This window comes from Ambystoma mexicanum, chromosome 1q (assembly GCF_040938575.1).
Source record: "Ambystoma mexicanum isolate Mex_15411 chromosome 1q, UKY_AmexF1_1, whole genome shotgun sequence".
Taxonomy (NCBI): domain Eukaryota; kingdom Metazoa; phylum Chordata; class Amphibia; order Caudata; family Ambystomatidae; genus Ambystoma; species Ambystoma mexicanum.
The window spans coordinates 838,365,354-838,392,271 of NC_090922.1; positions in this window are offsets into that span (position 1 = coordinate 838,365,354).

The following is a 26,918-nucleotide window of genomic DNA, read 5'->3' on the forward strand; positions in this document are numbered from 1 at the left end:
ACAACTGGTTGCAACACAAGGGGGGCTGGGAATCTCCAAGTTGTATACGACGCTACAGACCCACACTCCTACGACCAACCGAGTGAAAGAGAAATGGGAAGCTGATATGAAAATGCTTATTCCTGAAGAGAAATGGGTAAGGTACTGTATGCTTACAAGAAGGGTGTCCATCAATGCAGGATTGCGCCAAATACAACTTAAAATCCTTAACAGACTGCACTATACCCCGGCCAGAATTGCTAAATTTACGCCGGGTGATTCAGGTGACTGCCCAAATGTAAGTCCCCGCAAGCGGGATCCTATCATATGTACTGGGAGTGCCCGGTTGTGGTTCGATTCTGGGAGAGGGTTGCAGCTACGCTGACAGATTTTACACAAATCCCCCCGTATTTGTCCCCCCAAAAATACTTGTTCGGGGATATTGGGAAATGCTCCGAAAAAATCAGAAGGCTGTTTAATGTGTCATGTGCAATCGCCAAAAAATGTATACTGCAATCATGGAAAAGCCCGAACTCCCCTACCATGAATACCTTTTTACGCGAATTAACTTATGCAAATGAATGCGAGGAACAATATGTGCTAACCCAACTGAGCATGAGCCGACCAAACGACATCTGGAGCCCCTTCAGTGCGTATCTATGTGACCTGCCCTCGGATGACGAAACAGCTATGTAGACTGTAAATTATTGAACTTTTGATGAAGACATTGTTGTATGTAAGACCATGTGATGTATTGATTGGGTGCCACTGTAACTGCTGAGACCTTAATAAAAAGTTGTTTAAAAAAAAAAAAAGAAATGTGCCCAATAGCCTCTCTGTGAATTTAGAAGTTTGCCCAATAGCCTCTCTGTGAATTTAGAAGTGTGCCCAATATCCTCTCTGTGAAAGTTGCATTTAGAAGTGTACCCAATAGCCTCTCTTCGAATTTGCATTTAGAAGTGTGCCCAATAGGTTCTCTGTGAATTTAGAAGTGTGTCCAATAGCCTCTCTTTGAAAGTTGCATTTAGAAGTGTGCCCAATAGCCTCTCTGTGAATTTAGAAGTGTGCCCAATAGCCTCTCTTTGAAAGTTGCATTTAGAAGTGTGCCCAATAGCCTCTCTGTGAATTTAGAAGTGTGCCCAATCGCCTCTCTTTAAAAGTTGCATTTAGAAGTGTGCCCAATAGCCTCTCTTTGAAAGTTGCATTTAGAAGTGTGCCCAATAGCCTCTCATTGAAAGTTGCATTTAGAAGTGTGCCCAATAGCCTCTCTGTGAATTTAGAAGTGTGCCCAGTAGCCTCTCTTTGAAATTTGCATTTAGAAGTGTGCCCAATAGCCTCTCTTTGAGAGTTGCATTTAGAAGTATGCACAATAGCCTCTCTGTGAATTTAGAAGTGTGCCCAATAGCCTCTCTTTGAAAGTTGCATTTAGAAATGTGCCCAATAGCCTCTCTGTGAATTTAGAAGTGTGCCCAATAGCCTGTCTGTGGATTTAGAAGTGTTCCCAAAATCCTCTCTGTGAAAGTTGCATTTAGAAGTGTGCCCTATAGCCTCTCTTCGAATTTGCATTAAGAAGTGTGCCCAATATCCTCTCTGTGAATTTAGAAGTGTGCCCAATATCCTCTCTTTGAAAGTTGCATTTAGAAGTGTGCCCAATAGCCTCTCTTTGAAAGTTGCATTTAGAAGTGTGCCCAATAGCCTCTCTGTGAATTTAGAAGTGTGCCCAATAGCCTCTCTTTAAAAGTTGCATTTAGAAGTGTACCCAATAGCCTCTCTTTGAAAGTTGCACTTAGAAGTGTGCCCATTAGCCTCTCTGTGAATTTAGAAGTGTGCCCAATAGCCTCTCTTTGAAAGTTGCACTTAGAAGTGTGCCCATTAGCCTCTCTATGAATTTAGAAGTGTGCCCAATAGCCTCTCTTTGAGAGTTGCATTTAGAAGTATGCCCAATAGCCTCTCTGTGAATTTAGAAGTGTGCCCAATAGCCTCTCTTTGAAAGTTGCATTTAGAAATGTGCCCAATAGCCTCTCTGTGAATTTAGAAGTGTGCCCAACAGCCTCTCTTTGAGAGTTGCATTTAGATGTATGCCCAATAGCCTCTTTGAAAGTTGCATTTAGAAATGTGCTCAATAGCCTCTCTGTGAATTTAGAAGTGTGCCCAATAGCCTCTCTGTGAATTTAGAAGTGTGCCCAATAGCCTCTCTTTGAAAGTTGCATTTAACAGTATGCCCAATAGCTTCTTTGAAAGTTGCATTTAAAGTGTGCCCAATAGTCTCTCTGTGAATTTAGAAGTGTGCCCAATAGCCTCTCTTTGAAAGTTGCATTTAGAAGTGTGCCCAATAGCCTCTCTTTGAAAGTTGCATTTAGAAGTGTGCCCAATAGCCTCTCTTTGAAAGTTGCATTTAGAAGTGTGCCCAATAGCCTCTCTTTAAAAGTTGCATTTAGAAGTGTGCCCAATAGCCTCTCTTTGAAAGTTGCACTTAGAAGTGTGCCCATTAGCCTCTCTGTGAATTTAGAAGTGTGCCCAATAGCCTCTCCTTGAGAGTTGTATTTAGAAGTATGCCCAATAGCCTCTCTGTGAATTTAGAAGTGTGCCCAATAGCCTCTCTTTGAAAGTTGGATTTAGAAATGTGCCCAATAGCCTCTCTGGGAATTTAGAAGTGTGCCCAATAGCCTCTCTGTGAATTTAAAAGTGTGCCCAATAGCCTCTCTTTGAAAGTTGCATTTAGAAATGTGCCCAATAGCATCTCTTTGAGAGTTGCATTTCGAAGTATGCCCAATAGCCTATCTGTGAATTTAGAAGTGTGCCCAATAGCCTTTCTTTGAAAGTTGCATTTAGAAGTGAGCCCAATAGCCCCTCTGTGAATTTAGAAGTGTGCCCAATAGCCTCTCTGTGAATTTAGAAGTGTGCCCAATAGCCTCTCTTTGAAAGTTGCATTTAGAAGTATGCCCAATAGCCTCTTTGAAAGTTGCATTTAGAAGTGTGCCCAATAGCCTCCCTGTGAATTTAGAAGTGTGCCCAATAGCCTCTCTGTGAATCTAGAAGTGTGCCCAATTGCCTCTCTTTGAAAGTTGCATTTAGAAGTGTGCCCAATAGCCTCTCTGTGAATGTTGCATTTAGAAGTGTGCCCTATAGCCTCTCTTCGAATTTGCATTAAGAAGTGTGCCCAATATCCTCTCTGTGAATGTAGAAGTGTGCCCAATATCCTCTCTTTGAAAGTTGCATTTAGAAGTGTGCCCAATAGCCTCTCTTTGAAAGTTGCATTTAGAAGTGTGCCCAATAGCCTCTCTGTGAATTTAGAAGTGTGCCCAATAGCCTCTCTTTAGAAGTTGCATTTAGAAGTGTACCCAATAGCCTCTCTTTGAAAGTTGCACTTAGAAGTGTGCCCATTAGCCTCTCTGTGAATTTAGAAGTGTGCCCAATAGCCTCTCTTTGAGAGTTGCATTTAGAAGTATGCCCAATAGCCTCTCTGTGAATTTAGAAGTGTGCCCAATAGCCTCTCTTTGAAAGTTGGATTTAGAAATGTGCCCAATAGCCTCTCTGGGAATTTAGAAGTGTGCCCAATAGCCTCTCTGTGAATTTAAAAGTGTGCCCAATAGCCTCTCTTTGAAAGTTGCATTTAGAAGTGTGCCCAATAGCATCTCTTTGAGAGTTGCATTTCGAAGTATGCCCAATAGCCTATCTGTGAATTTAGAAGTGTGCCCAATAGCCTTTCTTTGAAAGTTGCATTTAGAAGTGAGCCCAATAGCCCCTCTGTGAATTTAGAAGTGTGCCCAATAGCCTCTCTGTGAATTTAGAAGTGTGCCCAATAGCCTCTCTTTGAAAGTTGCATTTAGAAGTATGCCCAATAGCCTCTTTGAAAGTTGCATTTAGAAGTGTGCCCAATAGCCTCTCTGTGAATTTAGAAGTGTGCCCAATAGCCTCTCTGTGAATCTAGAAGTGTGCCCAATTGCCTCTCCTTGAAAGTTGCATTTAGAAGTGTGCCCAATAGCCTCTCTGTGAAAGTTGCATTTAGAGTGTGCCCAATAGCCTCTCTGTGAATTTAGAAGTGTGCCCAATAGCCTCTCTTTGAAAGTTGCATTTAGAAGTGTGCCCAATATCCTCTCTGTGAGACTTGCATTTAGATGTGTGCCCAATAGCCTCTCTTTGAAAGTTGTGTTTGTGTTAGATGTGTGCCCAATAGCCTCTCTGTGAAAGTTGCATTTAGAAGTGTGCCCAATAGCCTCTCTTCGAAAGTTGCATTTAGAAGTGTGCCCAACAGCCTATCCTTGAAAGTTGCACTTAGAGGTGTGCCCATTAGCCTCTCTGTGAATTTAGAAGTGTGCCCAATAGCCTCTCTTTGAAAGTTGCACTTAGAAGTGTGCCCAATAGCCTCTCTTTGAGAGTTGCATTTAGAAGTATGCCCAATAGCCTCTCTGAATTTAGAAGTGTGCCCAATATCCTCTCTTTGAACGTTGCATTTAGAAGTGTGCCCAATAGCATCTCTGTGAATTTAGAAGTGTGCCCAATAGCCTCTCTGTGAATTTAGAAGTGTGCCCAATAGCCTCTCTTTGAAAGTTGCACTTAGAAGTGTGCCCAATAGCCTCTCTTTGAGAGTTGCATTTAGAAGTGTGCCCAATAGCCTTTCTGTGAATTTAGAGGTGTGCCCAATAGCCTCTCTTTGAAGGTTGCATTTAGAAGTGTGCCCAATAGCCTCTCTGTGAATTTAGAAGTGTGCCCAATAGCCTCTCTTTGTTGAAAGTTGCATTTAGAAGAGTGCCCAATAGCCTCTCTGTGAACGTTGCATTTAGAAGTGTGCCCAATAGCCTTTCTGTGAATGTAGAACTGTGCCCAATAGCCTCTCTTTGAAAGTTGCATTTAGAAGTGTGCCCAATAATCTCTCTTTGAAAGTTGCATTTAGAAGTGTGCCCAATAGCCTCTCTGTGAAACTTGCATTTAAAAGTGTGCCCAATAGCCTCTCTTTGAGAGTTGCATTTAGAAGTATGCCCAATAACCTCTCTGAATTTAGAAGTGTGCCCAATATCCTCTCTTTGAAAGTTGCATTTAGAAGTGTGCCCAATAGCCTCTCTGTGAATTTAGAAGTGTGCCCAATAGCCTCTGTGTGAAAGTTGCATTTAGAAGTGTGCCCAATATCCTCTCTTTGAAAGTTGCATTTAGAAGTGTGCCCAACAGCCTCTCCTTGAAAGTTGCACTTAGAAGTGTGCCCATTAGCCTCTCTGTGAATTTAGAAGTGTGCCCAATAGCCTCTCTTTGAAAGTTGCATTTAGAAGTATGCCCAATAGCCTCTCTGAATTTAGAAGTGTGCCCAATATCCTCTCTTTGAAAGTTGCATTTAGAAGTGTGCCCAATAGCCTCTCTGTGAATTTAGAAGTGTGCCCAATAGCCTCTCTGTGAATTTAGAATTGTGCCCAATAGCCTCGCTTTGAAAGTTGCACTTTGAAGTGTGCCCAATAGCCTCTCTTTGAGAGTTGCATTTAGAAGTGTGCCCAATAGCCTCTCTGTGAATTTAGAGGTGTGCCCAATAGCCTCTCTTTGAAAGTTGCATTTAGAAGTGTGCCCAATAGCCTCTCTGTGAATTTAGAAGTGTGCCCAATAGCCTCTCTTTGTTGAAAGTTGCATTTAGAAGAGTGCCCAATAGCCTCTCTGTGAACGTTGCATTTAGAAGTGTGCCCAATAGCCTTTCTGTGAATGTAGAAGTGTGCCCAATAGCCTCTCTTTGAAAGTTGCATTTAGAAGTGTGCCCAATAATCTCTCTGTGAATTTAGAAGTGTGCTCAATAGCCTCTCTTTGAAAGTTGCATTTAGAAGTGTACCCAATAGCCTCTCTGTGAATTTAGAAGTGTACCCAATAGCCTCTCTTGGAAAGTTGCACTTAGAAGTGTGCCCATTAGCCTCTCTGTGAATTTAGAATTGTGCCCAACAACCTCTCTGTGAAAGTCACATTTAGAAATCTGCCCAACAGCCTCTCTCTGAATTGAGAAGTGTGCCCAATAGCCTCTCCGTGAAAATTGCATTTAGAAGTGTGCCCAATAGCCTCTCTGTGAATTTAGAAGTGTGCCCAATATCCTCTCTGTGACAGTTGCATTTAGAAGTGTGCCCAATAGCCTCTCTTCGAATTTGCATTTAGAAGTGTGCCCAATAGCCTCTCTGTGAATTTAGAAGTGCGCTCAACAGCCTCCCTGTGATAGTTGAATTAGAAGTGTGCCAATAGCCTCTCTGTGAAAGTTGCATTTAGAAGTGTGCCCAATAGCCTCTCTATAAATTTATAAGTGGGCCCAACAGCCTATCGGTGATAGTTGAATTTAGAAGTGTGCCCAACAACCTCTCTGTGAAAGTCACATTTAGAAATGTGCCCAATAGCCTCTCTGTGAATTTAGAAATGTTACCAATAGCCACTCTGGAAAGTTGAATTTAGAAATGCGCCCAATAGCCTGTCTGTGAAAAGTTGCATTAGAAGTGTGCCCAGTAGCCTCTCTGTGAACTTAGAAAGTGCTCCCAATAGCCTTTCTGTGGAAAGTTGCATTTTGAAGTGACCACAATAGCTTCTCTGTGAAAATTGCAATAGTATAATACCATGCCGGACCGAACCAACCAATCTCCCATATAACCTCTCTGTACAAAGTCCCTAATTCCCTCCCTGTATAAAGTTGAATTGAAAGAAGTGCACCTACTAGCGTGCCCTAATTAATCGTATTAATATAACTAACAGTATAGCTGTGTAATGTAGAATCTAAAATGGTGACTAATAATCTAATACAAAGTTGATATAGATTCATGCCTAATACACTCCCTGTATAAAGTTGAATTGAAAGAAGCCACCCACTAGTGTGCCCTATTTAATCCTATTAGTATAACTAACAGTATAGCTGTGTAATGTAGAATCTAAAACAGTGACTAATAATCTAATACCCCCTCTAATCAAATTGAATCTAGAGGCAGACCTAATATCTTCTCTGTGTACAGGTGAACTTAGAAGTGTACCTAATAAACTAATATCATCTCTGTCTATAATTGAATCTAGAAATGCACCAAATAGTCTAATATCGTCTCTGAGCAGTTTGAACTTGGAAGTGTGCCTAAAAGCGTGCCACCACTGAACCTAGAACTACAATCAGAAAGCCCTCCTAAATCAACCTAAAAGCTCGCACCAAACATGAGTGCACCCACTCCACCAGAGTCTGTCAGAAACGACCCCCGTGGACCACCCCCACTCTCCGATCTGCCTTCCCTCCCGCCCCCCTCCCAAATCACCCCACCCTCCTTCACACTCCCTGCCATTCCCCTCTCCAAACACCAAGCCAGGGGGGCTCGATGGCGAGCCATTCACCCTAAGACCACTCCTCCCCTGAACCTCACCTCCGACCTGCTAGCATTAACCATGCCCGCTCCCCTCACTATCATACCTGGCACACCCCGCCCTGCAATCACCCACCCCCCGCCTTGCCCTCATACCCCTGCCACCTTCCCCGCTGACCGCACCCTTTCCCCTCCCTAAAAACTGCACGCCTAGCCCTAGCAAGAACCAAAGCTGCTTCCCTCTCCCCCTCTCACCCCACTACCCTCTCTCACACACCAATCGCAACAAAGAAACTAAAGAGGAAACGTTCCTGGTCCCCCTCAATCTCTCAGCACCCCTCGCCTCCAATGTCTCGACCCACCACCTCATTCCCGCAATCTCCTCCTTCCCCCATGGCTTCTCCCTTCCTGAAACCCCTCTCCCTCGATTTCTCATCAACTGCAACTGAAACTCCTAACCGCCCACACCCCACCTTCAAATCCCCCAACCCAAGCCCGATCATCCTATCACACGCAGCCACCCAACCCCGCCCGAAGCCTGCCAAATGTTCTGCTCGCCCACTATTCCCATCTAGCATCACCCATCCTACCCCTCTCCCTCCACTCTCTCCGCCACTGCCCCATCCCGCTCCAGCACCGAGACCAACCTTGCCTGCCGATGTGAACTGTATCCTATTTAACGCCCGATCCGTAGCAAAAAACAGACACTGCATCTTTGACCTCCTCGCCTCTGTCAAACCAGACCTAGTTTTCATCACTGAAACCTGGTTCTCTGACGGCTTCGGCCCAATCGCTAATGAAGTCTTTCCCCCTGACTACTCCCTCATCCCACTGAACCGTCCGTCCAGAGGAGGGGGGGTAGCATTCGTCTTCAAGTCTCTCTTCCGCACCTCAATCATCGACAACCAACCCTCCATTCCGTCTTGCGAATCTCTCCTCCTTAAACTATCCCTCTCCCCGTCGCTCTCACATAGCTTCCTAATAATCTACAGGCCCCCTGGCTACGATAGACAATTCGCAAACAACCTCTGCGATTCTATCCCCACCCTCCAACTAAACCATCCCAACCTCACCCTTTTTGGAGACTTCAACATATGGCTCGACATCCCCACCAACCCTATGACACACTCCCTGGTTGACTGTTTAGATGCAATTAATCTCCAACCCCACATGAACGGCCCGACTCACTATAAAGGACACACTCTTGATGCCATCTTTAGCTCCAACACCCTGATTCATTTAAAGCCCCCCACCCCTATCATCTGGTCCGATCACTTAATTCTCTCGTTCGCCATCCGCTCACCCGACCCCCTTCCCGTACTCGTATCTGAACCTCCGAATCTATGCAAATGCTGGAAAAAACTAATAATCACCCCGGACCTAGCCGTGGCACTCCTCCAGTATCCACCACCTACCTGCCGTCTCAACAACCAACTAACCCCTGTGGCCTTTGATTCATGGCTCAACGCATCTCTGATGCGGCTCACCCCCCCGTGCAAACCATCAACCCGCCGTGGCCTTTTCCCCAGATGGTTCACTCCTGAGTTGAAGACCACTAAACGACAATACAAATACCTAGAACGCAAATGGCAGAAAGACAAAACCCACGAGAGCAGGACCACCTTGGCCCGACACCTGTATCGGTACATGGCCGAAATCCGGAAAGCAAAAAAAGCCCACTACAACACCTGAATCCTAAACTGCAAAAACCCAAGCAAATAACTCCACAAAATCATCTCCGAATTCACCAATCCGGCTTGTAACACAACCGTCCCACCCCGTCACAATCACTGTGCGACTCACTCTCCCTCCACTTTTACACCACGGCTATCGAAAGGACAAAAACTCTAACCACCAAATTGGCTCTCTTACATCCACCAGGCAATCCTCCGCCCGTACCGGCCAGCCCATCAGCTGCGACCTCTACACAACCAACGTTTGAATCCTTTAGTCCAATATCACCAGAACAATTTCTCAAACTTCTATCTGCCTGCAAACCATCTGGATCACCACTCGACCCTTGCCCAGCCACAACACTTAAAGACATTTTTGTTTCCACCTGCGCAGGAGAACACGCAAGATCTATCATAAATGCCTCCCTTTCTTCTGGTATCTTTCCCGACTCATTCAAAGTGGTGCACGTCAAACCTCTAATTAAAAAACCTTCGCTCGACCCTCTCGAGCCCAAAAACTACCGCCCCATCTCAAACACCAGGTTCCTTGCCAAACTCATTGACCGAACCGCCTACTCTCAACTAAATGCCTTTGTCGAAGCCAACAATCTCGTAGACCCCGCCCAATCAGGTTTCAGAACACATCACGGAACTGAAACCACTCAGTCTGGGATGACCTTAAAATGACAGCAGACTCCGCGGGATGCGCCGCATTAATCCTCCTCGACCTATCGGCCGCCTTTGACACGATCAATCACTCAATCCTCCTAGACCGCCTCCACTCCCTAGGAATTCGTGGAACCGCTCTTAAATGGATAGCTTCATTCCTCAAAGACAGGCACCAAATAACGACACTCTCCAGCTTTACCTCCCAAGCCCGACCAGTGGACACAGGAGTCCCACAAGGAGCATGTCTATCCGCCCTCGTGTTCAATCTCACATCCTGTGTTACAACTACCCCGACGACACTCAACTAATTCTAAAACTCCTGATCACGAAACCCAACTCCCGACCGGACCTGGCATCCTGCCTCCTTAACATAGAACTCTGGATGACCCAAAGCCACCTCTTGTTAAACCCCTCCAAAATGGAAATCATGGTTTGCGGCAACTCCGATCATCTTCCGCACCCACTACCCTGGCCACCCGCCATGGGCAACTCACCGACACCCTCCAACTCAGTGAAAAATCTTGGATGCACCCTGGACTCTGACCTAACACTCTTGCGCCAAGTCAACAATGTCTCAAAGTCCTGCCACTACCACCTTAAAACCCTTAGGCGCATCTTTCCATATCTCTCATTTCCCAACAGACTCTCCGCGGTCCAATCAATCGTTATATCAAGACTGGACTACGCAAACCCCCTATACCTTGGAATCCATGCCTGCCAACTGAATAAACTCGAAAGGGCACAAAACGCGGCGGCCAAAATGCTACTTGCGCTCGGTCCAAGAGACCACGTCTCCCCAGCCCTTAAGACACTGCACTGGCTTCCTGTAGCCCGTAGGGTGGCTTTCAAAACCTTAAGCCTCTCCCATCGGGCACTGCATAAAACTGGACCTCAATATCTTCAAGAAAAGCTAATACCTTATCATCCCACTCCCACCCTAAGATCAAGCTCAGCCGGCCTCCTAGTAATTCCTAAGACAAACTCAGTCAGGTTAGGCGGATCATCATTCTCAGCCCTGGCCCCAACCTTGTGGAACTCGCTCCCACCCCACATCCGCCTAACTGAGAATTTAGCGTCCTTCCGCAAACTACTGAAAACCTGGCTCTTCCCCTTAAACCAACCGGTTTTCCAAACTAACAGCATCACAATGACACCGACCCAACAAACTACCTGATGCGAGAAATTGACAGCTAATAAACTTGAATGTAAACTAGAAAGACAAACAGAACTAAACGAGTAATGTAGGTCAAAACGGTGAAGTGGATAATATGAATAAATCATTGGGAAAGTAAGGAGATCTAAACTGATGAAATGGACATAATGAATGAGGAGGGAAAGTAGTGAATGGCGTGGATGAAATAGTTAGAATGGATGAAGCGTATAGAACAGATGAATGCACTAAGTGGAAGAGTGCATGAGTGGAAGAACAGACGACTAGATAGATCAAATGAGTATGGAGATCGGATGAGTGTATAGAATAGATGAACATACTAAAGCCGATGAGTGTGTAGACTGGTTGGGTGTGTAGAGCGGACGAGCGTGTAGAGTTGATGAGTACGTGTAGAGTTGATGAGTACGTAAATACAGAGAAGCAAATAGAACGCAGGAGGGCATAGAACTGATGACTATACTGAACGGACGAATGTTTAGACCAGATGAGCGTGTAAGAGCGAATGAGCGTGTAGAGAGGATGAGTGTACAGAACAGATGAGGGTGCTGAGCGGATGAGTGTGGAGAGCGGATGAGTGTGGAGAGCGGATGAGTGTGGAGAGTGGATGAGCGTAGGGAGCGGATGAGCGTAGGGAGCGGATAAGTGTGGAGAGCGGATGACTGTGGAGAGTGGATGAGTGTGGGGAGTGGGTGAGTATAGGGAGCGGATGAGTGTGGAGAGCGGATGAGTGCGGAGAGCAGATGAATGTGTAGAGCGGATGACTGTGGGGAGCGGATGAGTGTGCAGAGCTGATGAGTGTACAGAGCAGATGAGCGTGGAGAGCGGATGAGCGTGGAGAGCGGATGAGCGTGGAGAGCGGATGAGTGTGGAGAGCAGATGAGTGTGGAGAGCAGATGAGTGTAGAGAGCAGATGAGCGTGGAGAGTGCATGAGTGTGGAGAGTGCATTAGTGTGGAGAGCGGATGAGTGTGGAGAGCTGATGAGTGTGGAGAGCGGATGAGCGTAGGGAGCGGATGACTGTGGAAAACGGATGACTGTGGAGAGCGGATGAGTGTGGGGAGCGGATGGGTGTAGGGAGCGGATGAGTGTGGAGAGTGGAGGAGTACGGAGAGCGGATGAATGTGTAGAGCGGATGACTGTGGGGAGCGGATGAGTGTGTGGAGCGACTGAGTGTGGGGAGCGGCTGAGTGTGGGGAGCGGCTGAGTGTGGGGAACGGATGAGTGTGGAGAGCGGATGAGTAAATAGAGCCGATGAGTGTGTAGAGCGGATGAGTGTGTAGAGTGGATGAGTGTGGGGAGCGGCTGAGTACGTAGAGCGGATGAGTACGTAGAGTGGACGAGTAGGTAGAGCGGACAAGTACGTAGAGCGGATGAGTACGTAGAGCGGATGAGTGTGTGGAGCGGATGAGTGGGTGGAGCAGATGAATGTGTGGAAAGGATGAGTGTGTGGAGCGGATGAGTTTGTGGAGTGAGTGAGTGTGTGGTGCGGATGAGTGTGTGGAGCAGATGAGTGTGTGGAGCGGATAAATACGTAGAGCGGATGAGTGTGTGGAACGGATGAGTATGTAGAGCGGACGAGTAGTATGTCGAGCGGACGAGTAGTATGTTTAGCCGATGAGTGTGTGGACCGGATGAGAGTGTAGATTAGATGAGTGTGTAGATAGGACGAGTGTGTAGATTGGACGAGTGTGTAGATTGGACGAATGTGTAGATTGGATGAGTGTGTAGAGCGGACGAGTGTGTAGAGCGGATGAGTGTGTGGAATGGACGAGTGTGTGTGGAGCGGATGAGTGTGTGTGGAGCGGATGAGTGTGTGGAGCGGATGAATGCATGGAACGGATGAGTGTATGGAGCGGATGGGTATGTAGAGCAGATGAGTGTGTTGAACGGATGAGTATGTAGAGTGGATGAGTAGTACGTAGAGCGGATGAGTAGTACGTAGAGCAGATGAGTAGTATGTTGAGTGGATGAGTATGTGGACCGGATGAGTGTGTAGATCGATGAGCGTGTAGATCGAATGAGCGTGTAGATCGGATGAGCGTACAGAGCGGATGAGCGTACAGAGCGGATGAGTGTACAGAGCGGATGAGTGTACAGAGCGGATGAGTGCGTAGGCAGACAGGAGTGCATGCGTGGGGTAAACAGGAGTGCATGCGTGGGGAAGACAGGAGCGCATGCGTATGGAATATAGGAGTGCATGCATGGGGCACACTGGAGAATGAGGGATACACTAGAGCACGCTAGGTGGACTAGAGTGCGTGAGTGTGTCGAGCAGACAGGATTGTGTAGGGCAATCTTGAACGCCTGAAATGAATAAAAGTGCATAGAACGGAATTGATCGCATAGATTTGCGTGACATACATAATATGCTTTGGAATGCAGTGAACATTTGAAAGAGCATATATCATACCACACCCCACGCTTACTCTCTTCTTTACACCACCACTCAACTAGAACACAGAGATACTATGACACCATTCGGTATAACTGTTCTCATATTAACATCTCCTCACTCCTCATCACTCTAAGTAAACACCGCTGGTTTCACCCCCCCCCCAGCCAGGCGTTCTCCTCAGGCCTAACGCAGCCACACTCGGTCTGGATAAATCCTGCCAGAGCGAACACATACTCCTGATCTCTCAACCACCACACCTACCGCTAAGAAGCAGCTACTACACAAATTCCGCACCGGCTGCACACATACCTGGTGCGCACACGCACCTTTGGACTCTCTCTACTCTCTCTACTGACCCGAACTTCGGTTCCCAAGGGCGTTCAACCTACCAGCGCCTTCAGACCATACCAATGGTAGATAAGGCGCTACATGAATGCAAAATAACATAACATAACATTATATGGGCATATAATCTCTTATAAAAAAGAAGTTGGAACATTAAAATTGTATTTGATTCGATTTCCACAGAAATGTGCTTGAAACTATTTTATGTGCTTTCATTTTAATGTTTTATTAACAAATGAAATTCTTAGTATTAGGCAGGCAAATAATATGTGTCTCTTTGTAGGATTTGCCAGAACCGCTCAGTAGTTGAACCTTTGAGGCATTTATTAGTCTACTGTCCTGCCCTAAGGTCTCAGATAATGCTGTATTTTCGGAAAATATGTTTTTAATCTCTATTTTGTGTCACTTGATTGTCTCTGGTTGACTATGTTGCACAGTAAAAATGTATCATTAAAAATGAGTTTAGTAAGATTTTTGAAGGATGTTTGTAGGTTGCGTTTATAATTTAATACTTAAAGACAAAGTTGTGTTCACATTTATTTGCTAACTTTATTTGAGAATTGTATTTTTTAAATGTCTTTCTTTATATGAATCATACCATACTGTAAATTGAAATTAAATTGTTCTGACACTATTTTAATGATTTGTAAAGGTTCTTGTAATAAAACCAAAAATAAATAATTACATTAAAAGTGTATGAAGTCTATGCAAGGTGGAGTGATCACGCCTCTATATGCCAAGAGGAGCAAGCACATCCAGTATAATCAAATCAAATAGCAGTAAATAAAAGGCCGAAATGGACACATTTGTGGTCTCCTCACACATGATTCAGAAGCAGAAAACAAGGGCTATTCATTAAGCTTTGAATGAAGATAGTGATGTGCTACACTCCCGTAAAGGTTCCAGAACAATCAGCAGGCTACAAGATCAGCTACAGACAAGAAGACTTTGGCTCTTGGCCGGACTTATGAGAGATGGTGGATTAATTGGGAAAGCAGGGAGTAATCTGACGTGACTCAAGCACCTGGTTTTCGTTTCTCTTACATGCTGCTAACAAGCCTAAAAGTCCAAGGTAGGGTGAGAATGCCAGCCAATCAGAGGGTCTATTGGGCAACCTGCTATACAATGTTGCATAGACCAATCCGCTGCCATTTTCTCTGCTGTAATCAGTATTATATGTATTTAGAGGTAGTTCAAGGTGTGCCTTACAGATAACAGGTAGCCAATGATGTACCAACCCTTATAGATATTATAGGTACATATGTTCCCTCAACCAATCCATCCCCTCAATAGGTTTCAGAATTGGCCACATAGAATGCTGTCATAGGTGACACATATTAGGGTATAAAACCCTTGTATAATCAAGTTTGGGTGTGAGTGTGCAAGCATCAGTCCGATGTCTGCCAGTTTTGCCCTTATTTATTAAAGTAGTATTTTGCCATATTCTTTGAGTCTGTCCGGTTCTTTGGTCTGTGATCTTTATTGGTAATCCCATCTAGCCCAAGAGGTGCTTCAAGGTGCTAGAGCACATTTCGGTAGCAGAGAATGGTTCAGGTCCAGTTGACCTAGGCCCAGATCCAGACCTATGGACACTTGACTGTACAGCTTCCTGTGGAGATAAGCACGTAAAAACACTTGATAAGAAGATATGGTTGTCAGGTCCCTCTATGACAAAATTCATGTCGAGTCCCGCAGGTACCCCGTGGACGGAAGGCGAACTGGTTGAGGGAGTGTCGATGTCAAGACACTCGAGCTGAGCCACAGATGTAAGTAGAGCAGCGGAAGTGGCAAAAATAGGGGGAGGGACTGTATTGTAAATAATATGTATAAAATTAACAGGATCTTTGGGGATTATAAAGATAAGCAGTAGATACCTTGATTCCTGGTTCCAAGCGGGGTGAAAGGGTAAGCACTAAAAAGACTCCAGATAGGGGATTAAAGGAGCACAAAGAACATCATTGTATACATTTTTAAAAGTGGTTAAAATATTTAAAATTTTGGATAATCAGCGGCGATTGAAGGTGCCTGCTCAAATTGATCAGCATAGTATATTTGATAAAATAAAGAACAGAACAAAAGGTTGGGTAAGTGCTGACAGTCAAGATCGAATTGTCACCATCAGGGACACTCCTCTTCTACACTTATGTATGACATTGCCAAGATACACATCTGAGATAAGGAAATTTCATTTGGCGTGGGTTCAATGCACAACCAATAAAACACTTATGTCATGGCCTCAAGAGGGTTTGTTGGCAAAAACAATATTATGGCACATGATGACGTATTTGCATGCCACATAAAAGGGAAAGAAGTTACAGAAAAGGATGGCTGTTTTAGAGTTATGGAAAATGTATCAGAGCAAGAAAGAAGATCCAGCCAAGAAGGAGTTGATGCTTAATCAGCATAAAGGGGAGGATGCAATAGCTTTGGCTCCCCTTTCCCTTCCTGAAAACAGCAGTACAGGAACAGAGGAGAGGGATTTTATCCTTTAAGAAATTGAAAGCAGCATGGGGTATGTTAATCCGACATATGAACCACCCCTGCTTAGAACAGTGAGGACAATGTGGAAGAGAGCAAAAGTAGAGAACGCAAATATAGAGACACGCGATGATAGTAAACAGTGTGATGAAAGAAAAGATAGGCAAGACAGACGGATGGAGATAGAGGAGGAGGCAAAGAAACAGAAAGAAATAAGGAACAAAGCTAAGGGAGTGAAAATAGTACAGAATTAATGGGTGGGAGGAAAAATATTGCTTAAATTGGATGACAAAGGCATTGATGGGGCTCGAGAAAGAACAGAAAGAGAAGAGCAGGAAAAGAAACAAGGAAGAGGTGAGAGTATACAAGAAAGAGAAAGAAATAGAATGTAAGGGAAGGGAAAAACAGAGACGGTACGAAGCAAGGAAAGAAGGAGAGATTAAAAGAAGAGACAAAAGGAGGTACAAGGACAAGGAATGAAAGTACATAGGTTGCAAAGAAGGCAAGCAGAAGATGAATTGAGGGCGGTAGGGAAAAGAGAAGAAGAAATGAACAGGAGTAGGGGATTAAAAGATGATGAGACAGAATATCTAGGTCATAGAAGTATGGTGCCGATCGAAGCACAAGAACGATTTGAGGAAGAGACAGGATCACAACAGCTCCATAGGGATATGCAAGGAATTCTGAGATTATCAGCATGGGCTGATAAGCGAGATCCAGAAGATCTAGATAAGAGACTTGGGGATTTATATAGGCAAGTGAGGGATAAAGAAGGGTATGGGACCCAACAGAATATAGAAGGATCTTTATTGAGGGAAACGGGAGGTAGGTCAGATGATGGTATAAAAGATGAGCACATAATGCTGTCTTTAAGCACATTTGATCTTGATGACATAGAAAAGGGCAACAGTCATACAAATTGGGGCATAATAATGTCAGATGACGAAAGGGAAGAAAAGGAGAGTGTGCAAAGGGAGGAGAGCGCATGCGGATTTCAAAATAATTGAGTGTATAGAAAGGGTTAAAGTGGTCAGATCTAGAGGACCCCAAAGAGAGAACACCAGAATCAACACTGTACGCTGATAGACCACAAGCACGATCACGCAATACGGAGGATATATGCCTTATGTAAGCAGATTAAGGGCACTGCCAGGATGGAGGCAAACAGTTGAGATTAGCCCCACCTGGAGAACAAGGTGTGGGAAGGTATGATTGTGGACAAGGATTTTTACAATTCCCATCATTAGAGAAAGGGGGAGGACAACTGCAGTATATTCCATGGCCACAAATGGATGAAGAACATTTAAAATGTAAATTACTGAATTTAACTTCTGGTGCGGGAACATTTATTTAGGAGTTAGAGAGAATGACATCAGGAATGACGTTAGCTACAGGCGATGTAACAGGCTTGCTAGGTGCCATTCTAGGGGAGAGAACTGACAATATTTGGAAAAGAGCAGGATATGCAGTTGTGACTGCACAAAACACAACACACGATGGAGCGCCATTTAATAATTGTAGAACAGATGTATGGCAGGTGCTCAATGTACAGTATCCCGATACATCAGATATGGGTGTGTTTAAGACTAGAGAAATGCGGGCGGATGAAGACCCTGTCGCTTTTATTCAAGACATTCAAGAACGATGGTGTCTTGTGAACTGTGGGATAAAACGGTAGCATTATTTTACCACATTTTGTGCCAGGAACTGCCCGGGCCAGTGCAGTGGCAAATGAAGAAGCTGGTGGGAATGGAAACAAAACCGTGGCCAGAAATACAATTGACAATCGTGCCTCACTGCTGATTGTTGCAAGAGAAGAATAGCAAGAAAGGCGAGAGCAGAAAGCAGCAGGAGGCAAAGTTAGTTTAGAAACAATTGTCAAAACTAGCCATAGAGGGAGTGGTGTTGACGAGTAATGAAGTTGAGGTGACGCAGGAGGTGCAACCAGTGCAGCAAAATAATGTAGTCTATCCCATGGATCAAGTGGTTACAGTTTTTGGCCAAGCCGAAGAGGGAATGGGCCTAAAGGGGGAGGACAAGTTGGAATTGTGGAAGAATAGAACACATAGTCAGAACATGTAGAGGCAGAGGAGGCATGCAACAAAATTGGCAGGCAACAAGAGGGGAGATGGGCTATGCTCCACAGTATAATACAGAACCGCTGGAGTATTATGTCCAAGATCACATGCAGGTTCAGACATTTGTGCCACAACCACAGCAGATACAGCAAGCGCCACTACAAATGCAAGCGCCGCAAGGACAACCGCAGCAAGTGCCTATGCACACACAACAGGTACAAACTCTGTAGCCGCAGACACAACAGGCTATGGTACAGCAATGGAATATGATTACAGGAGCCAAGCAAGCACCTTCACCCAAATTAGGGAGTGTGACTGTGGTAAGAGGAAATCCTTTCAGAGGTACAGGGATGAATGTATATCCACAACAGGACAGCCCACAGAGCAACGTGATGTGTTCAGTACTATCAGTCTCACTAGACCCCCAAGAGGAGTCAAGGTGATGATAGGAGGCAAGGCATTTTCCTTTCTTGTAGACACTTTCTTGTAGGACTCGTTCCTGTGTCTGTGAGGAAAAATATCCAATGTCAGGCATTGCCATGAATGATATGGTATGATGTGATATAGCATTTATAACACGCTTATACACAAGTGTTTCAATACTTAGGGACTTTCTGGAGCTATGAGTTTAGTTCCCTTTACAGATGAATTGCCAATCTCTATAGGAGAACATGATATGACAAAGCCATTGTTCTATTCTAGGCAGATGCCAGTTCATATATTAGGGCATGACATGATGACAAAACTTAACATGATGATATCTTTCAAGGATGAAGGAAGAGTTTGTTCTACTCCAGGAATACATTATATGAATGTGAGAGAGCTTATATTAGCCTTCACTGGCCAGAAGGCATTATGGGGAGTTCCTTTGAATCCAGAAGTATTCTTGTATGGAGTGACTGTTTTATTATCATGTTTGCCCAGGCTGATAGTTAAGCTATTAATAATAGCAAATTAGTTTTTTTTTAGACCGGAGATTCCTATGGATGACAAATAAGGGCAGATTATCCCCTTGGAGTTAGAAGCAGCAGTGGTCAGAGAGGAAAGGGTGGTTCTTCACAGGACAGATGATGAGGGAAGAGGATGGAGAACAGTGATAGCCCTCAGTGAAGGATACAGGTTGACAGACTTAACAGACGAAGAGCTATTTAGGGATGATTATTCAGACAATGAATCTGTGTTTTTTATAAGTCTCACTTATTGGATTTAAGTAGAGTGTATAGAGATACCACAGAGAATGGTGCTGGTAAAAAAGAAACTGTTTTTTTTTCAGGAAGACTTGGAGAAAGTGCCAAGCATTTTGTGGACCAAAAGCCCATATGATGTGGGTCTATTAAAAGGGATAGGAGCAGGTAAGATAAAGCTTAAACCAAGAGGTATTGTGCCACAAGCAAAACAATACCCTATGTCCAGAGAGGCAGATGAAAAATTCAAGGGGTTGGGGGAAACATACTCGTTTGTCCCAGGGATACTGTGAGTCCCCTTCAATCTTTAATAGAGAACTCCAGATAGATCTGGGTAATGTCCAATTGAAAGTGCAATAATTCAGTATGTGGATGATATTTTGGTGCGCAGTAGAAAGATGCAAAGAATACTCAGTTCAGCTTATGACTATTCTCTCAGAGAAAGGGTATAAGGTGGACAAGGAAAAGTTACAATATTGTCAGGAAGAAGTCTTGTATAGAGGACAGTTGATCCCTCATGAAGGGAGAAAATTGACACCCGAAAGAGCAGAAGCAATATTGAAGACTCCAGAACCCAAAACACTGAGGCAAATGCAGCAATTTTTAAGCCTATGTAATTATTATAGGGCCTGGGTTTTTGATTACAGTACATATATTCAACCACTTTTAAAAGGACTTAAAGCAGCACAGGTGGATAAGATTAAAATAACATGGACAGATGAGATGACTGAACAATTTGCAGGATTAAAAAAGGCAAACAGTACAGCCCGGTGTTAGGAATTCCAGATTATCATGAAGAATTTTACTTGTTCTCACATTCAAATGGAGACGTTATGACAGCAGTCCACACACAGAAAACGACATTAGGACGTGGACATAAACCATTATCTTATTATGGTGGGATTTTTGACCCAGTTATGAAAGGACATTTTGCTTGTGAGCAGCCTTTAGCTGCTGCTGTATTCGCGATTGAAAAAGCTTCAAGTATACCAATGGGGTGTTCAGTAACATTGTTTGTGGAACACGCATTATTTGTGATTTTAGAGAAAACCAAAAGTACATTGACCACACAGAGAGCATCAGTATACAAGGTAATAATCTTGAATCCTGCGAGATGCAAGACAGTGACTCCTGAAACACTCATAGCAGAACCGGTAGGAGAAGATTACTATGTACATGATTGCACAACGTATACTGAATGTTATAATGATATCCCCCAAGCTAGAGAAAAATGCTATCGGAAGGGGGGAAGTTGTCTTTATTGATGGTTCATCAAAATTTGATAAAACAACTGGCGAAAGGCACACTGGATCAGCAGTAGTAAAGCTGGACCAAGAGGGTATATATGAAGTAGTGACAAGTACGAGATTGCCTTCGCATTACTCAGCATAGGCTGCTAAATTAGTGGTGCTTATCGCCGACCTTCAAAGATTTGAAGATGAGGAAATGTCATTGTACTCTAACTCTGCCTATGTGACGTCGACTGTACATGCAGGTTTGTCACGCTGGAAAAGGAGGGGCTTCCTCCGCACTGATGGCATTCCAGTGCAACATGCAGCCCTATTGGATAGTAATATTGAAGCGTTAAGTCTCCCATTGACTCTAGCAGTCTTAAAATGTGCAGCGCATTCTAAAAAGACTAACATAATCTCCTGCGGAAACAAAGCCGCAGATGTAGAAGCCAAAAAGGCAGCCTATTTCCCAACCATTTCTAATTTTGAATTAGAAAGTGTTAAACTGATGACAGGCAGATACATGCTGGTAAAGGGGGGCTTTAACATGCTGGCTATTGTCCAGTTAATTGAGATACAAGGGGTAGCCCCACAAGAAGAGCAGGATCTACAGAGAATGTGAGGCTGTTCATTAAGCCCCATATGGCAATTTGGAGGCAAGATAGCACTGGGAAGCCCGTTATGCCTCTAGCATTACTGAGGGTAGCGCTGGTGCAGCTTTACTACCCAGTGCACACGACTCAGGAGAGTCTTGCTGCAACAATTGCTGAAGAATGGTTTTCCCCGAATTTGTTCGAACATATGGCACAGTTCATTGTAAATTGCATCGTGTGCCAGAAATGTACTGCAGGGCACACTTTGCGAACAGTGAGAGGAGCAATTCCTAGACCCAATGGCCCATTTCAGCAAGGGAGGGGTAACCAATTTACACTTTGTATTTCTATATTACCATTTCAGCACCTACATATAGATTGTGTGGATATGCTGCAAACATGCAACGGTTACAGATATATGCTGGCCGTGGTATGTACTTTTTCCAGATGGATCGAGGCAGGTCTGTGCATGCACCCTGATGCAATGTGCATCGCCAAGTTCCTTGTGCATGAGGTGTTTCCCAGATGGGGTGTGTGCAAGGTTTTGCAGTCAGACAATCGACCACACTTCCTAAACGAATTGTTTGAAAAAATTGTTATTTTATTAGGTATTAGGCACCGGTTTTCCTCTGCTTATCATCCACAGGTGAATGGCGTCTGTGAGAGATTAAACAGATTACTAAAAGATAGAATTGAAAAATCAAGATAACCTTAAGGAAGGGATGGCTACATTGCCTACCCCTTGCCTTATATGCTTTAAGGAATCATCCTGCTTCTAACTCCTCATGAGTTGGTGACTGGACACTGTATGAGAACTCCCCTTGCTCCTCCTACTAGGGTGAGAAATGATGCCCACAGTGTAGTGAAGACACTAAGTGGCGAGATGCATGATTATCGAACATGAATGTTTCTTTCACGTCTCAGAAGATCGAAAATCGAAGGGAGGGGATAAAAAGAAGTGACAAAGGCAATCAACCCATTGATTCAGAAGATTTATTAAAACCCCCAATTCTATACCGAGGTGACCAGGTGCTAGTACGCACATTCGTTTTGAGGGGCCACATGAGGTGGAGGAAGTGAGCACCACAGCTGTCAAGTTGAAAGGAAGAAGAGCGTAGCTGCACTTGCATGACATCAAACAGTTTAAAGGAGAAACACTGACCCCTCCTGCAGCTGCCCACAGTGGAGCAAGAGAAGACGTTCTGTGCATGCTGAGTCGCACGATGGTCAAAAGCGAGGATATGGGAAATGACGAGCACTAAAGCACTTTTGAACTGGGGACCTATATCTTCTAAATTTGATGAGGAATAAATAAACTTGTAGTTACCCTGGAACTTTTTTAGATAGGTTTAAAGAGACAATGATTAGAAGATCTGGAGCCTGAAGAAAAGAAGCACATTTCATCTTTAATGTTACCCATTATAATACCAATACACACATTCTTGCCTGCTGTTTTCACATATATGTGGCAGTCTTTTCCAGCACTTATAAGGAGATACTTGAACATAGCAATGTTTTTCGGCAATCCTAAGAACACTCATATCATTTTAGAATACTTATAGCCATTATCTTGCATTTTTTTATATAAAAGTGTGATTTATAAAGAAGTAACAAACAAAATGAGGCCTTTTCGGAACCTAAGTGATGCATTAACATCAAGAAAGTCGATTCTGTATTAGGATTTGTGTTTTCCTCCTTATTTTTATGGCATTTCAACATGTTATAAAAAGTGAAACAGATATGAAGGGTGAAATGGAACATCTATTATCATTCCCACTAGAGGTACTGACAGATTGTTTTTTAATATGACTAGGCATCTTTTTCGATTTAAAAGGGATGCTGAGGAAGATAATGAAGATATAAAAACATATCTTGATGATTTGGCTCATTTAAAAAATAATTTATGCCATCAGCACATGAAAGAGGTGGAGAGAGAACGTCCGATGAAAGCTGCTACGTCTGTTGCTTAATATCATATGCCATGAATGCAGCAAGGACATTTATTGCAAAAGAAATGCTTGCACATGACCAGAGGGCAATTTGAAGGCAAATGCACAACTGTACAATGGTCATCAAGAGGAACATTTCCATATGAGGACACGTATGTGACAACAAAAAGGATGGAAAATGGAATAGGGTGGACAAGCAAGAAACTGATGTATTCAACACAAATCGGAGAATAAATAAAGATTCGAAATGAAGTGGATGAATTGCTCAGATATGACTGAAAGATCAGGAGAATCAGGATGCTGGGAGAGACCTCTGCTATTGGTGTATGGACGTGTTGCCACCAGTACGGGATGGGAAGATGGACTATTATCTTGCCCTGCACACTTAATGAAGAAGGAACCAATAGGCATAGTGCAAATAGTGAATGACAGATGCCTAGAATCATGGGCCAAGTACTCTAGGTTACTAACGTGGGTTGACAACGAAGCCGGACCAGTATTTATAATACCACTGAAGAATGCAACACTGTGTTTCAAGAATGAAGGCCTGATCCTGGTTGGAGAAAACAAAGGATGTGGCCAGACAATAGCTGCCCCAGGAATGAATGGAGCAAATTCTGTATTAATGGACCGATATTCGACCTGTGGATTCAGAATGTGCGTGCAGTTAAGTAAGAATTGGGGAGGAGTATGTTCCATTGTAGTAATACATGTTCCAGCATTGGTGATTCCCCAAAGGGACCCAATATTGATGGATTTCCAAAAATGAATGATCATCAGAGGAGGAAGAGGTTGCTTAACCTCCGTTGGCTGAAGAGAGAGAGAACTATTTCTCATCAAAATCAATAAGGGCCTATGAAGACATTCCAGATGAGCATACATTGTTCAGTAAGACAGCAATGATAATGACATCTATATTCATGCCAGGACTCCAGACTGCAATGCATGCCTATTGGTTACCGATCATTCGATGGGAGCTGCTGCAGAGAATCGATACAACAATATAAGGATTAAATGCAATCAGAGAAGAATTGAGCCTCATCATGCTGATGACCCTCCAGAATAGATATGTCCTGGACCTAACTGCAGTGATGGAAGGAGGCGTGTGCGCCAAGGTCGGGCCTTCTTGCTATACTTTCACATCATCTCATGTGTAACGCTCACCTGATTCCCAGGGAGGCGCTGATCCCGGCTGGGCTGCTATCGTTTCTTCAATTGAGAAGCGTAGAGCTCGGACGACTCTCAGGACTGGGCTTCCTCTTATCGAATGTCTGACTTGCAGGGTAAGTTTTCTGCAGGTGGAAGAAAAAGGGTTAATCACTGTTTGATGGGATTCCTTCTCCCACCAATCGCCAGTTTCTCCCACAGCCTAGCTTTCTACTTGTCTCGGCGAGCTCTCACCTAAGGCGTATAAATGCTGAGCTCTCCATCCTGCGTCTAGTGCAGGGGTGCGTGGATTCCAGTTACGTCACTGGATGAGTTCAGTGTTGAGGCTCAAGTCTTTTGCGGCCTTAGTTGTGGCACTGGTGTTGGGATGCCGAAGAGCGATGCCGCCGTTACTGCACGAGCGGATGCCTGTAAGTATACTGTAGTCTTTAGGCTTTAAAAGATGGGCACCTCAATAATGTCCCTTTTCCTTTGTTTCAGGCCTCGGGATGCTGTGGGCGTAGTTTTCCGTTGCCGCTGCACGTGCCGATGCACGTAAGTATAATGTTCGTTGGCCGCTTTTAATGGCACCTCTAATAATGTCCTTTTTCTAGTTTTCAGGTGCCGGGATGCTGCGGGCTTTATATCCGTTGCCACTGCACATGCCGATGCACGTAAGTATAATGATCATTGGCCGCTTTTAATGGCACCTCTAATAATGTCCTTTTTCTAGTTTTCAGGTGCCGGGATGCTGCGGTTGATGCGGCCGCTTCTGCGCGTGAAAAAACTGGTAAGTTAAGATGAATGCGACTGCCTTCACCTGAACCCCTTTTTAATTATGTCCTTTGCCTTTCAGGTGCAGAGAATCTGCCGAAGAGAAGGCCGCGGTTAGCTCCGTTGCAATCACAGATGGATCAGGTAAGCGGGCGCGGCTGCGAGCGAGTTGCACTTTTCTCACCTTATGTTTATTCTTTGCAGGTTTTGCCGGTGACTGGATTCCGGGATCTGGTAAGTATTGTTCTGTGTCTTTCTTCATCCACAGGTTGCTGCGCGGAAGCTGAAGATGACTCTGGACCTGGAATGCAGGAGCCGACTCGGTGAGCGTCCTGCTGCTGCTGCAGAATAACGCGAAGCACGTGTTTTCCATCGGGCGTGGTTTAAATAGCAGAGAAGTGCTTCCAGTGTGTGTTCTTCCACCGGTTCCACCCAGGTAAGAAAAGAGTTCCTGAATGGAGGGAATAGTTCCTCCCAGCCCTGATGGCTGGGGACTTCAACCAGACTGGATTGTTCTGGGTAAATATGCAGCATGGTCTGCCTCAGGTAAGTCCACCCAAGCATTATTACACTGTTTATCAATATGAGCCCGGCGCCTATGGCGCCGGGACTGAAACCCTTCATGAGCCTGGCGCCAAAGGCGCCAGGACATGGTCCAAAGGGCCCCTGTAGGGGTCTGCTGGGTCCGGAGTAGTGGAAGACGGGTCTGCTTCCGAGGGCGCTGGGCCAGTCCTGGCCCCTCAGGAGTAGCGCCCATGACAGCACCCCCCCCTCAAGGCCCCTCCCAAACTTGTCCTCCCCGGGGGTTTTGGTTTATCCGGAAAGGTTCGGTGAAATTTCTGGACTAGACGAGGAGCATGGACGTGGTCATAGGGTTCCCATGACCTTTCCTGAGGTCCGTAGCCTTTCCAGTCGATTAGGTAGAATAGCTTCGATCTGATGATTTTAGAGTCCAAAATGTCTTTTACTTCAAATTCGGGCTCCCCATTCACTTGAATGGGCTCTGGAGGATTGGTCAATCTGGTTCCAGGTTCCATGGGTTTCAAAAGAGATACGTGAAATACAGGATGTATTCTCATATGGGTTGGCAATTCTAATTTAACGGCCACTGGATTAATTATGGCCGTAATTGGATATGGTCCCAGGTATTTGGGGTTGAAGGTGCGAAGCTCTTTAAGCGATAAATGTTTGGTGGACAGCCAGACTTGATCCCCAACCTGGTATTGAGGGGCATTGCTTCGGTGCTGATCTGCTCCTTTTTTGTACCTCTCTTTAGCTTGTTGTAGATGTGCAGTCGCTTCCTTAAAAGCTTGGGTAATAACGGTGTGCAATTGATCCACGGCGGGTGTTCCAAGATCTTGAGGTGGATCAAGGTTGGAGGTTCGAGGATGAATCCCATACAAGATGTAGAAGGGACTCTTCCCGGTACCCGAATGAATTGAATTGTTGTAAGCATATTCAGCTATCCAAAGGATGTCCTTCCAGTTACTCTCCGACTGTTGTAGCATGCATCGTAAATATTGCTCGAGAGTCTGGTTTGTTCTCTCGGTTTGCCCGTCGGACTGGGGATGATGGCTGGTCGAAAGTCTTACATCGATTTGAGCTAATCGACAACAGCTACGCCAAAAGTGGGAAATAAACTGGCTCCCCCTATCTGAGATTAGTACTGACGGGAAGCCGTGTAGCCGGACGATGTTTTCAAGAAATACTTTGGCTAGGACTGATGCTGAAGGTAAGCCTTTTAGCGGAATGAAGTGGGCCATTTTAGAAAACAGGTCCACAATAACAAGAATGGTGTGGTGTTGTACCCGGAACAGGAGGGTAAGTCTGTGATGAAGTCCATGGAAAGGGTATGCCAGGGACACAGTGGGATGTCTAATGGTTGCAGAAGACCAGCCGGCCTCTTCTTCTGACCCTTGTTTTGAGCGCACACACCGCAGGACATCACGAATTCCTTTATGTCT